Here is a 13,404-nt window from a genome sequence, read left to right as displayed (position 1 = left end):
AAGGTTACACAGTAAAGATTTAACACATTTCCAGATTATTTATTTATTTATTTTGGGGGGGGGGGTGGCATCCATATTTGACACTTTCAAAGTAACAAAAAATTAAAATGGCCGATGCAAAAGTTTGGGCACCCCCCCCCCTTTGGCAAGTATCCCAGGTTTTGTGAACTGTTTTTGTAGCCAGCTTATGCTAGGTTCACACCTGCGTTCATCTGTCCATTCTGAGCTTTCCGTCTTCTGCATGTCCAGAAGTCGGAAAGCTCAGACCGGGTGCGGCGGTGAGCGTTTTAGGCTCTCCGCCGCGAAACCGGATTTTTTAATCCGGACACAGAGTACTGCATGTCCGACTCTGTGTCCGGATTATAAAACCCGGTTTCGCAGCGGAGAGCCTAAAACGCTCACCGCCGCACATCTTTCTCACCCATTCAAATGAATGGGTGAGAGACTCCTGCAGGTTTCCGTCTCCTGCCTCTGTTTTAGGCAGGAAACGGAAACCTGAACTACGGAGTGGACTATGCTGATGTGAACGAGCCCTAAGTCTTTCAGTGCTTGTTTAATTTTCATCCATTCTTCCTTGGAAAAGTCTTCCATTTCTTTGAGATTCCTGGTCCGTTGAGCATGAACTGCTCTTTCGAGGTCTAGCTACAAATTTTCAATGATCTTCATATCAGGGTACTGTTAGGGCCATTGTAAAACTTTCAGGTAGTCTATGATGGATTTTGTGTGTTTAGGATCATTATCCATTTGTAGAAGCCATCAGCTTTTCAATTTCAGCTTTTTACAGATGGTGGTGTGTTTTTCTTCAAGAACTTGCTGAAAGTTCATTGAATCCATTCCTCCTTATACCCATGAAATGTTCTCCGTGCCATTGGCTGCAACACGATCCCAAAGCATGATTAATCCTCCCCATGATTAATGTTCTTTTCCTGAAATTGACTTCCCTTTTTTTTTTACAAACATACCTTTTGATCAGTGTGGCCAAAGGAATTGTTTCCAAAAATGCATCAGTCTTGTTTAGATGTTATTTTGCAAACTTCTGACGCTGAATTTTATGGTGAGGACACAGAAAGAAAGATTATGAATGATAATGTTTTCCCTTAGCCCAAACAGCAGCACAACTGGGGTATTCCTGCCCCTATGAGCAGTTAGGACAGGTGGAATTTTTAATTACCTAACAGCTTTGACCCCTATAAGAGGCCGAAGACATGCTCCTCCCTTGTGTTAGTATCAAGTATGGCATACAGAGAGCAATTACAAAAGTGGTACACACACACATAAAATCTGTACAACAGTACCTCCTAGGGAGGGAGCCTTGTGCTGCTGTTTGGGCTAAGGGAAAACAGATTATCATTCATAATATTTCTTTCCCCCTACGCCCAACAGCAGCACAACTGGGGATTTAGCAAGTATCGCTTACCTTAGGGCTGGTCATCCTGGCAGGCAGATGCCAAGACAGAGTGCCCAAATGCTGTAGCATCGGCCGTACGCCAGTCCAGTCTGTAATGTTTGGCAAAAGTCAGCTGTGAGCTGCAGGAGGCTGCTGCACATATTTGCTCTAAAGAGAGGAACCGTGTCTCTGCCCATGATGTCGCCACTGCTCGGGTGGTATGGGCTCGTAAAAACTCTAGAACAGGAAGATCTTGGGCCCGTAGGGAACAACTAATGGCTTCTCTGATCCATCTTGACAGGGTTGTCTTTGATGCTTTAGAGCCTGTATTGTGGCCAAACACATTGACTAGAAGATTCTCTGATCTTCGGAACGGTGCTGTACGGTCTAGGTAAATACGTAGTGCTCTTACCAGATCCAGTGTGTGTAGCTTCTCCTCCTGCTCTGAAGCGGGAGAGGGAAAGAAGGCCAGCAAGGCAATTACCTGATTGGTATTCTGAAGCGTGGGTACCTTTGGCAAAAATCCTGGGACGAACCTCAGCTGCACACTGTCTGGAAAGAAGGTTATGAAGGGTTCGGAGGCCGCTAGGGCTTGTAGTTCGCCAACCCTCTTAGCGGAGGTTATTGCCAGCAGGAAAGTCACTTTGAATGACAGGTACTTCCAGTCCACTTCAGATAAGGGTTTGAAGGGGGGCGCACAGAGTCCTTGTAGAACCTCGGCCAGGTCCCACCTTGGGACAGGGGGCCGAGCCTGGTAGCCCCCCTAAGGAACTGTTTGACGAGAGGATCTTGTGATAACCGTGTCTCCAGGAGAGCAGATAGAGCTGACACTTGGACTTTGAGGGTGGCAGGTGCTAGTCCTCTCTCCAGGCCGTTCTGTAAGAACTCTAGGACTGCATCTCTGTCTGGATCGCGTTGGTTGCCTGTACACCAATATCGGAATATCCGGGCAATCCTCTAGTAGCTCTGATTGGTTGCTTCTGCTCTTGAATGGGCTAAGGTACTTAGCACTCCCTGGGACAATCCTCTGTCTGCGCGTATGGCGCGGTTAACCTCCAGGCAGTGAGGTTGAATTTGTCTAGGCCCAGGCAAGGCCGAATGTTCAGTGACACCAGGTTCCTGACTGGTGGAAGCCTCCAGTAGTTCCCCCGACTCATAAGGGTAAGGTCGGTGAACCATGCCCTCTTTGGCCAGAACAGCATGATCACTATTGCCGAGGTCTGGTCCTGCCTGAGTTTTGCCAATACCTTTGGGATCATCGGGATGGGAGGGAAAACGTATGCCAGTTTGAACCTCCATGGTATTGACAGGGCATCCACCGCCAAAGGGTTGTCTTCCCGATACAGGGAACAAAACCTTTCTACTTTGGCGTTGTATTGGGTGGCCATCAGATCCATCTCGGGGAGACCCCACCTCCTGGTCAGGTAGTGGAAGATGTCCTGATGTAAGGACCATTTGCCTGCGGTTGGGCGGCCTCTGCTGAGCTGATCTGCTAGGATGTTCAGGCGGCCCTGGGTGTGTACCTCGGCCAGCTGGGAGAGGTTCCGTTCTGCCCAAGAAAAGATCTGGTTGGTGACTTGCAGGAGCGAGGGGGACCTGGTTCCTCCCTGCTTGTTGATATAATGGACTGGCGTCAGATTGTCCGACCTTACCTTGAACGCTTTTCCCTGCAGAACCGATGCAAACGACAGAAGGGCTCAATGAACTGCGGTAAGCTCGCACCAATTGGATGAGCGTGTCCTCTCCCACTGATTCCATGTACCTTGTACCGGGGTCTCCCCCAGATGAGCTCCCCAGCCTGTGAGGGAGGCATCTGTAGTCAACAGGGTCCAGGCGGGCTGGACCGAGGACTTCCCATCTCACAGATGGGTCCACCAGGGCAGGGTTTGCCGGGTGCTGATGGTTAACTGGATAGGCTTCTGTAATCCTGTAGGACTGTGGTTCCAGACTCTCAAGATCTCGTTCTGTAGTGGGCGCATGTGCCATAGGGCCCAAGGAACTGCTTCTATGGTGACAGACATCAATCCTAGGACCTTCATGGCCATCCTGATTGTGACCCTCCGTGTAGTAGATAAGTGATGCACCACCCGAGTAATCTTCCTTTTGCGAGAGGAGGGTAGAGAGATCGTCATGTTGAGAGAGTCTAGAATAAGTCCCAGGAACTGAACTTGAGTTGATGGCACCCCCACTGACTTTTGCCAGTTTACCAGCCACCCCAACTTGTTTAGTAGAGCTACAACGGTCTGCACCTGCGTTGTAAGAACCTCCTTTGAATGAGCCTTGAGAAGCCAGTCGTCCAGATACGGGACTATGAATATGCCTTGAAGGCGCAGGGCGGCAGCGACCGGAGCTATGACCTTCGTGAAGGTGTGGGGGGGCGGAGGATATGCCGAACGGGAGGGCTGCAAACTGGAAGTGCGCCTCTTTCCCTTCTACGTATACGGCAATCCTTTTTCGGTGTGCCAGAAAGATGGGTACGTGGAGATAGGCGTCCTTCAGGTCCAGAGTGACGAAGTGATCTCCAGGCTGTAGAAATGGCAGCACTGACCTGATGGTTTCCATGCGGAAGCGCACCTTGCGGATGAAGCGATTCAGGTATCTGAGATCGATGATCATGCGCCACTCGCCTGATGACTTGGGAACCAAGAAGACTGGAGAATAGACGCCTGTGCCTTGATCTGCGCGGGGTACCACTTCCAGCGCGGCCTTGTCCACGTACTCTTGAATCAACTTCTCCAGATGAAGTTGTTTGGAGCCCTGAAGAGGGCGGGTTCTTACCATCTTCTCTGTCGGCTGGGAAATAAAATTGATTTTATAACCCTCCTGGATCGTTTGGATGACCCAGGGGTCCCGAATCTTTTGGCGCCAGGCATCCACATAGTGGGAAAGACGGCCACCCACCACAGGGAAGGGGGGCGGAGAGGTGGGGAAATTAGGAGACACGCTTACACCCACGAGAGGAGCCCCGACCTCTTCCTCTGCCGGACCGCCTCTGGATCCTCTTCTAGAGGCTCCCCGTCCCCGAAAGGAGAAAATCTGTCCTTCAATGGGCTGCCATAGATTTTTGCCCTCGGAGTCGGCCAATCCCTCCATGATGCGGTCGAGCCCCTTCCCGAACAGCCAGCCGCGTTCAAAGGGGAGGCTGCATAGGCTGTTCTTGGAGGTGAGGTCAGCTCTCCAGGGCTTCAGCCACAGGGGCCGGCGAGCGGCAGTGGATAATGCCATAGATTTGGCGGCCAATCTGGTCTGGAAGTGGGTGGCCTCAGTTAGGTGATCCACCAGCAAGGTGATGTCTGACATCGCCGCCAGGAGGTCATCCCGGTCCACTCTGGAGTCGATATCCTTGGAGACGAAAGCTCTGCCCGCAAGCCAGTGACTACCTCATTGGCAACAATGCCAAGAGAGGCTTGGGCAGAGGAGACCAAGTAAATTCGTCTAAGGGATCCTTCCACCCGTCGATCCATAGGATCCCTCAGGCTCGACCCGTCTTCAGTCGGGAGGACCGTGTGTCTGGATAAATTCGCCACTGCCACATCTACCTTGGGCGGAGGACCCCACGATTTTAACTGGGCTTCAGAGACGGGAAACAAAGCCTTAAACCGTCTGGAAGGGGCGAAAGGTTTCTCTGGGCGCCTCCACTCTCCTTCCATCAGGCGGAGCATCTCCGACGAGGGTTTAAAGGTGCGGGACCTGCGGCTTGAGCCTTCTCCGCCATCCCGGTCTCTGATCCTGAGTGTCTTAAACACCCTAGACATCTTCTCCATGGGGAAGATCTCTTTCTCATCCTCAGAATCATCCTCCAAAGACTCCACATCTCTGAGGCGTAGGTTCTCCAAGGGTGGAAGGGACAACTCACACGGGTCCAGGCGCGGTCTTTTGGCCAGGTGGGAGACGGTCGTTTCCATTCTACTCATGGAATCCTGGACAAATCCCTTCACCCAGGATACCATCTCTCGCATGGGGGTCGCCTCAGAGGAGGGGGCTCTACATTCCCGACAAAAGCGGTACTGGGAGTCATCAGGAAGCGGAATCTTGCAGGTGGCACACGCAAGGTGCTTCCTCTTTGACATCGCTTTTCTCAGTGGAGGGATAACAGAGGAGGAAGAAGACATTCTGAGGAAGAAAGGAGATACACAGCACTAAACAAAATTGCCCCCATGGTGGGGACACTCCCTCCCCCCCCCCCCCCCCTGGAAAACCCCTTTAAAGACTGAGACCTTGGTCAAAGCTATCAGCACACAAATCTACAAGGGTTATCAAAACTTTTGAATGATACTCATTTCCCTTTTTCACTCTAAAATTATACTCAAACATAATACACTGAAAATGCTTAAAATTACAGACAAATGTGTGCAATCTTTAACTTTATTCTTTTTAAAAATGATTTCCTCTTTAACTTAACTGTTCATTTTGTCCAGGAGTGTCCAATCGTTTTCATGCCACTGTATGCAGAACTACAAAAGGAAATAGAAGGTATAGCCAAAGCTCATCCAACACGTCAGCTTATGCTGGAAGAGATGTGGGTACATTAATGTGCACACGACTATCCAGGTGAGGCAGGACCATATAGTATATATTCTGAGTGTCTCTTCAGCTGGAGACATGGACAAACTCCTGAAATCCATTGTACCATGAACATAGAAAAAAAGTTGAGGGGGGGGAGGGGCTGTATTCCTGTTAAATCCTTGCCATGACAACACCCTTGCAAAACTAAAGTAGGGGCCAATAGTAAGGTAATAATGGTCTGCAGGACTTTCCTCCCAAAGGAGATATCAGAATCTAAAGGAAGGTTAAACCTGTAATGCTTGAAAAGCGTGTGAGGATCTCCACGTATTTGAGCTCAAGAGGCATCTGCCTTTTCTGCCTAGGGAGCCGTAATTGCTTTAATAGACTGGGCCCAAAAAACCCACAGGGGGTTGTTATGATTTAGGAGAAAACACCAGATGGATCACTATCTTGATCCACCTAGCGATTGCAGATGAACCTTTCTGGCCTCCTGAAACTAGATAGTTCTCATCTTTTCTCCAATCTGAGGAAACCTCAAGATATCTCAATAGACACCTCTTAACATACAAACAATGGAAACTCCTCTCCTTGTGATTGGGACACTCAGGATCTATAGAAATGCAAGACCACCTTGGAGACAAAGAAAGGCAAGGGTCTAATGATGACGCTTTCCTCCAGGATGGTGTTAAATGGAGGACAGAAATAGCCTGAAGCTGTGAAATTCTTGTGGCACATGTAATTACCAGAAGAAAAGATAGGATTCTTACCTTAAAATTAACAGGCAAATCCTCCAGGAGTTCAAACAGACTCTGGATTAGGGCAGAGAGTACATTAATTAAATCCCAGTGGGGGATATTCTAAAGTAGGTGTGGGCCTAAGGCAAGAGGCTGCACAAAGTAATCTCCTGATTTAGGGGTGCAGGCAAGGTCATATTCAAGGGCCATTCACCTGAACATAACTGAAGACGCCTGCTAGGTTGTTGTATTTCCCTTTCAATTGGACCACATATAAGCTGGAAAAACTGACTTCCACGCACTGAAAAATGGATGTTGCTATGCTCTAGAGGAAAAGAGATCTTGTGCCCCCCTGATGGTTTTTATAGGCAACAGTGTTTCTTGGCCTTTTGGCTAAGATCAAGTGTAGTATCAGTTCTTATCAGAAGCAGGAAGTAGGTGAAACCGCCTGAGGTCCATCCTTGGGGTGTAAAGGCGGGAGTAGACCGAACCCTGTGGAGGTGAGAATGGAGAACCACTTTGGGCATTTTGCCTGGGGATGCAGTCAGTAATCGGTTCCGCCAGTGGTTTTGGCTCCGGCCACTGTAGGGGACCGACAGAACGCTGCTGACGCTGGCAACACGACCACCTGGCGCCTCAGTGGCAGTGGATCTTGGCTGAGGAGCCGGGGAGCGCTCGAAGGCCTCATGTGTTGTGCCCTGGGGGCTGAGTGGACCCCGGGATGTCTTAGACCACTGGGCGTGGGAAACCCACTGGTTTTCGGCACATTGCGTGGCACAAGTTTACACCTTTTTTGAGCACCCCACTCCCTATGCCTGGTTTACCAGAGCGGGAGAATTTTTATAGATCCGGCGGGTAAACTGGGCCTTCAATGGCACTTTACCACATTCTTTAGATGTTTTTTCACCTTCTTTTGTCCACTTTTGTCACTTTTTTGTGTTCGACGAAGGGATGCTGTACCCTTTTGGGACGCCCCCGACAGTCGTCTGGAGGTGAAGTCTGTAATGGGCTTCCCTCCTGTCTCTTGTTGATCCTCCCTGGGTCGACTGGGGAGGATGCAGGTCCTTTGAGTCCAGGAGTATCCTAGGTGGTGGCAGCCCAGGGAGAAACTGGACGAAGGTCAGTCCGTAGTACCCTAGATGGTGGTAGCCCAATGGGAACAGGGCAGTTTGCGGGCTTTCGGCTTCGGCTGTTAGCCCACTGGTACTCGACTCCGCTCGGCACCTTTTGGGCCTTGTGGGGAAGAGTTAGTCGGGAACTCCCCTCTTCCCTTTTGGGGAGGGAAGGGTAAGTTTTTGATAGACAGCATCCTGGGCACATTTTTTTTAGTGGCACTCCCACTTTTTTCATGCACTGGGTGTTTAAGTTGGCACTGTTTGAGGCCTTCGATAAAAAAAAAAAAAAAAATCTGTTTTTATCAGAAGCAGTTAGTAATTGATACTGCTGGAGGGTCTGACAGGAGCCCAATGGCAGGAGTAGACAGAACGCTGTAGAGATGAGAACGGAGAACTACTTGAGGCATGTTGCTGGGAGTAGTTAGTAGCAGGATCCGCCAGTGGTTAGGTGGCCGCCACTGTAGGGGATCAGCGAAAGCTATGGATGCTGGCAACATGGCCACTAGGAGCTGTTGGCTCTTGGGGATCTTAGCTGGGGGCCGGGGAAGCATCTTGAAGGCTTCTAGTGTAGTGCCCTGGGGGTGCCAAGTGGCCCCCGAGGTGCCTTAGATCACTGGGGATGGGATCTCACTGAACTTTGGCACATTGCTATTGCACTATACACACCTTTGTGACACCCACTCCCTATGCCTGGTTTACCCAGTGCTTGGAAATTTTTATAGATCCAGCGGGTAGACCGGGCCTGGTGGGCACCCTACCACTTGTCTAGTCGTTTTTGTCACGTTTTGGTTTTGTCACTCGTTACGTTTTTTTGTGTGGATGAAGGGATGCGGTGCCCTTTTGGGACCTTCCCGACGTCTAGTGGAGGGGTTGCGAGTCTGTAATGGCCTCTCCCTTTCTTTTTGGAGACCTGCCTCTGCTTCAGTGGAGGTGGACAAGGGATCTGAGGCCAGGATGTAGGATCGGCTCTTAGTACCCTAGGTGGTGGCAGCCCAAGGGGAAAAGAGCAAGCTGGACCTTCTGCTTCGGCAATCCGTCCTATTGTGACTCTGGGCTGCTTGGTGCCCTTTGGCCCAGCAGCCTTGAGCAAGTCGGGAGCCTATTCCCTTTTGGGATGGGCACTTATAGCAGGTGGCTATTATAACATGGTTACTTATTTATAAAGGAGGGTATTTTTAAAGAAGTTATTATTTATAAGTGGGCTAACATTGATAACGTGGCCTATTATTTATAAAGTGAACTATTATTAATAAGGGGGGCTATTTATAAAGGATCACTATTATTTATGAGGGAAGCGATTACTAATAAATGGGAACTATTACTGATATGGGGCACTGTTTATAAGCAGGGACTATTATTTATAAGAAGGTGCTAAAATAACTGATGAGGGGATACAAAAATCTATTAGGTGGTACAAAGATGGTTATTTGAATTGTGTATGGGCATGAGGGGGTGGTTCTTAAAAGGGGGCGCTATTAAAGGGGCTGCCACTAGAAATATGTGGTGTTGTTTGTATATCAGCATTAGGGGCCCCACTTTTAATTTTCTACAGGGCCAAAGTTTGTCTAAAACCAGCCCTGCGTGTAACGTGTTCAAAACTTGTAACGCTAGACACTTTGCACTTTTTTTTCTGCAGTGTGTGGATAGGATTTTGTGTAAATCCCATCCCCTACAGTGTAACTATACCTTGCAACAGGTTAACCTCATGGAAGTACGCAATGTGTATCCCCAGCCTCAAGCAATTTTTGCAGGATATGGCTGACTGATCACGATTTCCCCCACGGTTTTTAACTTCATCAGCACCCTGAAGACATGGATACATGGAACTTTGGTATTCAGTTGCCCATTTCTGATGGTATGTGGACACGGGATGCAAAACATTAAATTTTGTGAGTGGGAGCTGTGCATGGAGAACACTATCTTAATAATCCACATTCATTAAATAATAAAGTGTTCCATGAGCTAAGCAGGACTGTGGTCATCTAAAGACGGCCCTATCACTTGTTTCTTATAGCGTGGTGTGTGAATCAGGCACAGAACTTGAGAATGACATTACAGATCGAGTGTCTCTTCTCAGAAGTCACAAATAATTCACTAGGGTAATTTTAAACATGGAATTAGAGCTCTTCTAGTAACATTATGCACATTTAACTCTGGATTCTGAAGTATACCTGTTGTCAGACAAGAGAAAAATACAGTATGATATAACTGAGGTAGAACTTATTTTGTGAAAGCTATTGCCTTTGAATCCTGGTAGATGTTGGTTACCGATGAAACATGTAGGGGATAATTTTATGTGACAGCGACTGTGTGTGATAAAGGATCTGTGTGGACTGTAGCCAGACAGTACTATACATGTATATCGCATTACACCATAATATATAGTCATGAGAAAAACAGAGTACCGTATATACTCGAGTATAAGCCGGCCCAAGTATAAGCCGACCCCCCTAATTTTACCACAAAAACTGGGAAAACTTATTGACTCGAGTATAAGCCAAGGGGGGGGGGGGGGGGGGGGAATGCAGCAGCTACTGGAAAATGTAAAAAATTAAAATGGTTGGAGTTTTTGGGTGCAGTAGATGTTGGGTGCTGGGAAAGGGGAGGGGGTGTTTTGGTTGTCTGTCTGCCCCTTCCCTGAGCTTGAGGATGTTTTTTTCTTCCCCCACTTGGAATTCAGCCTGGCTGAATATAGGGTATCTGCAGAGCTCCTATTAACCCCTTCCCAACGGAACAGGAGCACTGCAGATACCCTATATTCAGTAGACACAGGATACCTAATGTGTATGTGTTTTGCAGTAATTTTCTACTTTTGTGTCTATTCTAGGGAAAGGAGTAATTTAGAACTTTTATTTTATTTATTTTTTTTAAACTTTTTTTTTTTTTGCACTATTTTATGGGAGATTCTATATATTGATATTGTGGCTGGTCATAGACCCCCCCCCCCATATACTTGCTGACTCGAGTATAAGCCGAGGGGGGCTTTTTCAGCACAAAAACTGTGCTGAAAAATTTGGCTTATACTCAAGTATATACGGTACATGTATTTTGACATCTATGATTTTAGGTATCAGTCCATACTGAAAAAAACATTTGGTCCTTAGAAGGTCTTAAAATTAAGTAAATACAACCTCAGATACATAAAAAGACACAGCAGAGTCCACCGTTTATTTATTTATTTAACAAAAACTAGGCCAAAATGCAGCAGCATTATGTGAAAAATTAAGTACACCCTTACTGCTTCAATAGGAATGAAGAGCATAAATAGTAGCCAATACCCTTGATGAACTGATCATCAGTCTTGGGTATTACCATAACTCCGAGGCAGTATGCCCGCTTCCTTGGGGTTATGTTTGACTCAGACTTTTCCTTCACTTAATATATCCAATCACTTGAATGCTCATGTCATCTCCACCTCAAAAACATCTCCAGAATCCGCCATTAAAGACCGCTTGTTGTCACTTATTGCCTCTTATTCACTATCACCTTGACTACTGTAAATCTCTTCTAATCGGTTGGCTGCTTATTCAATACAGGATACATTGTAAACTTATCACCCTTGTCCACAATGCTCCATTTCACTACATTTCTCTCTCCCTACAATTCCCTTCCTAATCTCTGTCTATTATTGCATGCAGGACTTTATCTTCCGTTACATTAGTGTCAGTCTCTGACTGTTCTCTGTGACAGTTTAATGTCCGTTGCTGTCATACTATGATAGAAGACAGCAACGGACGTTATCAATGGTAGTGTGAACTTCCCCTAAGAGAGTTGTGCATGGTCCACAAACCACAATGAACTGAAGTAACATTGTAAAGTGGGCCAAAATTCCTTCAGAACAATATGAGAAACAGATAAAGTCATTCAAATAAACATTATTTTGTGTTATTGCCATTAAAGGTGGACCTAGAAACTATTTGTTCAACTGGTGTAATTCATTTTTCAGAGAAGGCTTTTCCATTTTAGCTTCCCTGTTAAATAATTAAATGGAATTGTGTGCATCTGAGGTTGTATTTACCTAATTGTAAGACCTTCTAAGGACTAGATGTTTTTTTTGTTATATTTGATATGTAAATCCATAGAATTCAAAGCGAGAGTACTTCTCACTGTGTATGTGAACACCCAAGGCCAGCAATAATGGCTAGTGATTAAGCACAGTTATTGCAATGAAGACCTCTGTCCTCTCCAGCAGAGTTTAAGTCAATGCCTACATATCTTATATAACAAATATTTATATTAACCCCTTAATGCTCAGCACTGTACTATTACAGGGCTGTAATGCCACAGGCACATGAGCTATGCCTGCAGCATTACTGCTGGCTCTCGGCTATGTTTCTAAAAAAAACAAACAAAAAAAAAAACACCTTTATTTAAAAAAACAAAAACAAAACATAATGTAAACACACTTAAATAAACAAACATGTTAAGTATCCCCAGATGCGTAAGTCCCCACTATCTAAAATCAATATTAATTATCCCGTCTGGTGAACACCCTATAGAATATACCGCAATGTGCAAATTAACATATTTTGGTCAATTTGCTTTCCTAAAAAATAAATAAATCAGAAAGTCATACATACCAAACATTGGTGCCAATAAAAAATACGACTTCCCTGCAAATAAAGAGCCCTGACATATCTCAGTCAACAATACAGTAAAAAATTTATAGTCGTCAGAATACAGTGACCCCAGGAAAATCGTTCATTTTCAAAAAGTGACGTTTAATTTGTAAAAGCGGTAAAACTTAATAAAAAAAACAATATAAATATGATATCACAGTAATTGTATTGACCTACCAGACAATTCTGCCATTTAAGTTTTAATGTAGAGTGAACATTGTAAAAACAAAGTACAAACATTTATGATAGCATTGTATGTTATTTCACATGGACCCCCCAAAAAACGTAAATAAAAGAATCAAAATGTTATATGTACCCCAAAATGGTGGCTAATGAAAGTACAACTCGTCACGCAAAGAGTAAGCCTATAATAAGCTATGTTGACAGAAAAATAAAAAAGTTATGAATTTTGGAAGATGGGAAGGGAAAATATGATAAAAGCCGACCAGCATTAACGTACAAACTACCCTATGTCATTAAGGGGTTAATAAGTATTAATGAAAATGAAGTTTTATGGTTTATTGGTAAGGCACATTACATTTTCTTTGTGCTAAAGGGGTAATAGTTAAAAAAAGGTTTTGCAAAAATCAGCGCATGAATGTCTGAGCATGTTCAGGATTCTGTCAGTATCTATAGCATGGATTTCATGGCTAAATCCTGGTAGAATATGCCAACATGAAAGTGAAAATAGTATTTAGTCCCCATACACATAGAGAAGAAACAGCACAGAGTAAGGGGGCATTCACACGGAGTAACGCCGGGCGTGTATCACAGCCGTACACGCCGGCGTTATGGCAGACTGCCGAACACTTCCCATTCACTTCAATGGGGGCGCTCGTAAACATCGCTGTTTCAAGCGCTCCCATTGAAGTGAATGAGAAGTGTTCGGCAGTCTGCCGTAACGCCGGCGTGTACGGCTGTGATACATGCCCGGCGTTACTCCGTGTGAATGCCCCCTAATACACAGTGCAGATCCTAAAATCCATCTTCATTATTTGACATGAATTACCCCTACTTCAAACCGTCCCAGATTCTGCAGGACA

The 13,404-nt window shown here is 46.1% G+C and overlaps 1 pseudogene; it reads left to right on the top strand.

The window, feature by feature from the left end:
- The first annotated feature begins 7,000 nt into the window (after window positions 1-7,000).
- Window positions 7,001-7,123, top strand: LOC142198743 (U2 spliceosomal RNA; annotated as a pseudogene).
- The last annotated feature ends 6,281 nt before the right edge of the window (window positions 7,124-13,404 follow it).

This window comes from Leptodactylus fuscus, chromosome 3 (genome assembly GCF_031893055.1).
Source record: "Leptodactylus fuscus isolate aLepFus1 chromosome 3, aLepFus1.hap2, whole genome shotgun sequence".
Classification (NCBI taxonomy): Eukaryota; Metazoa; Chordata; class Amphibia; order Anura; family Leptodactylidae; genus Leptodactylus; species Leptodactylus fuscus.
Note: the sequence above shows the minus strand (reverse complement) of the source record. Positions and strands in the feature narration are given on the sequence as shown.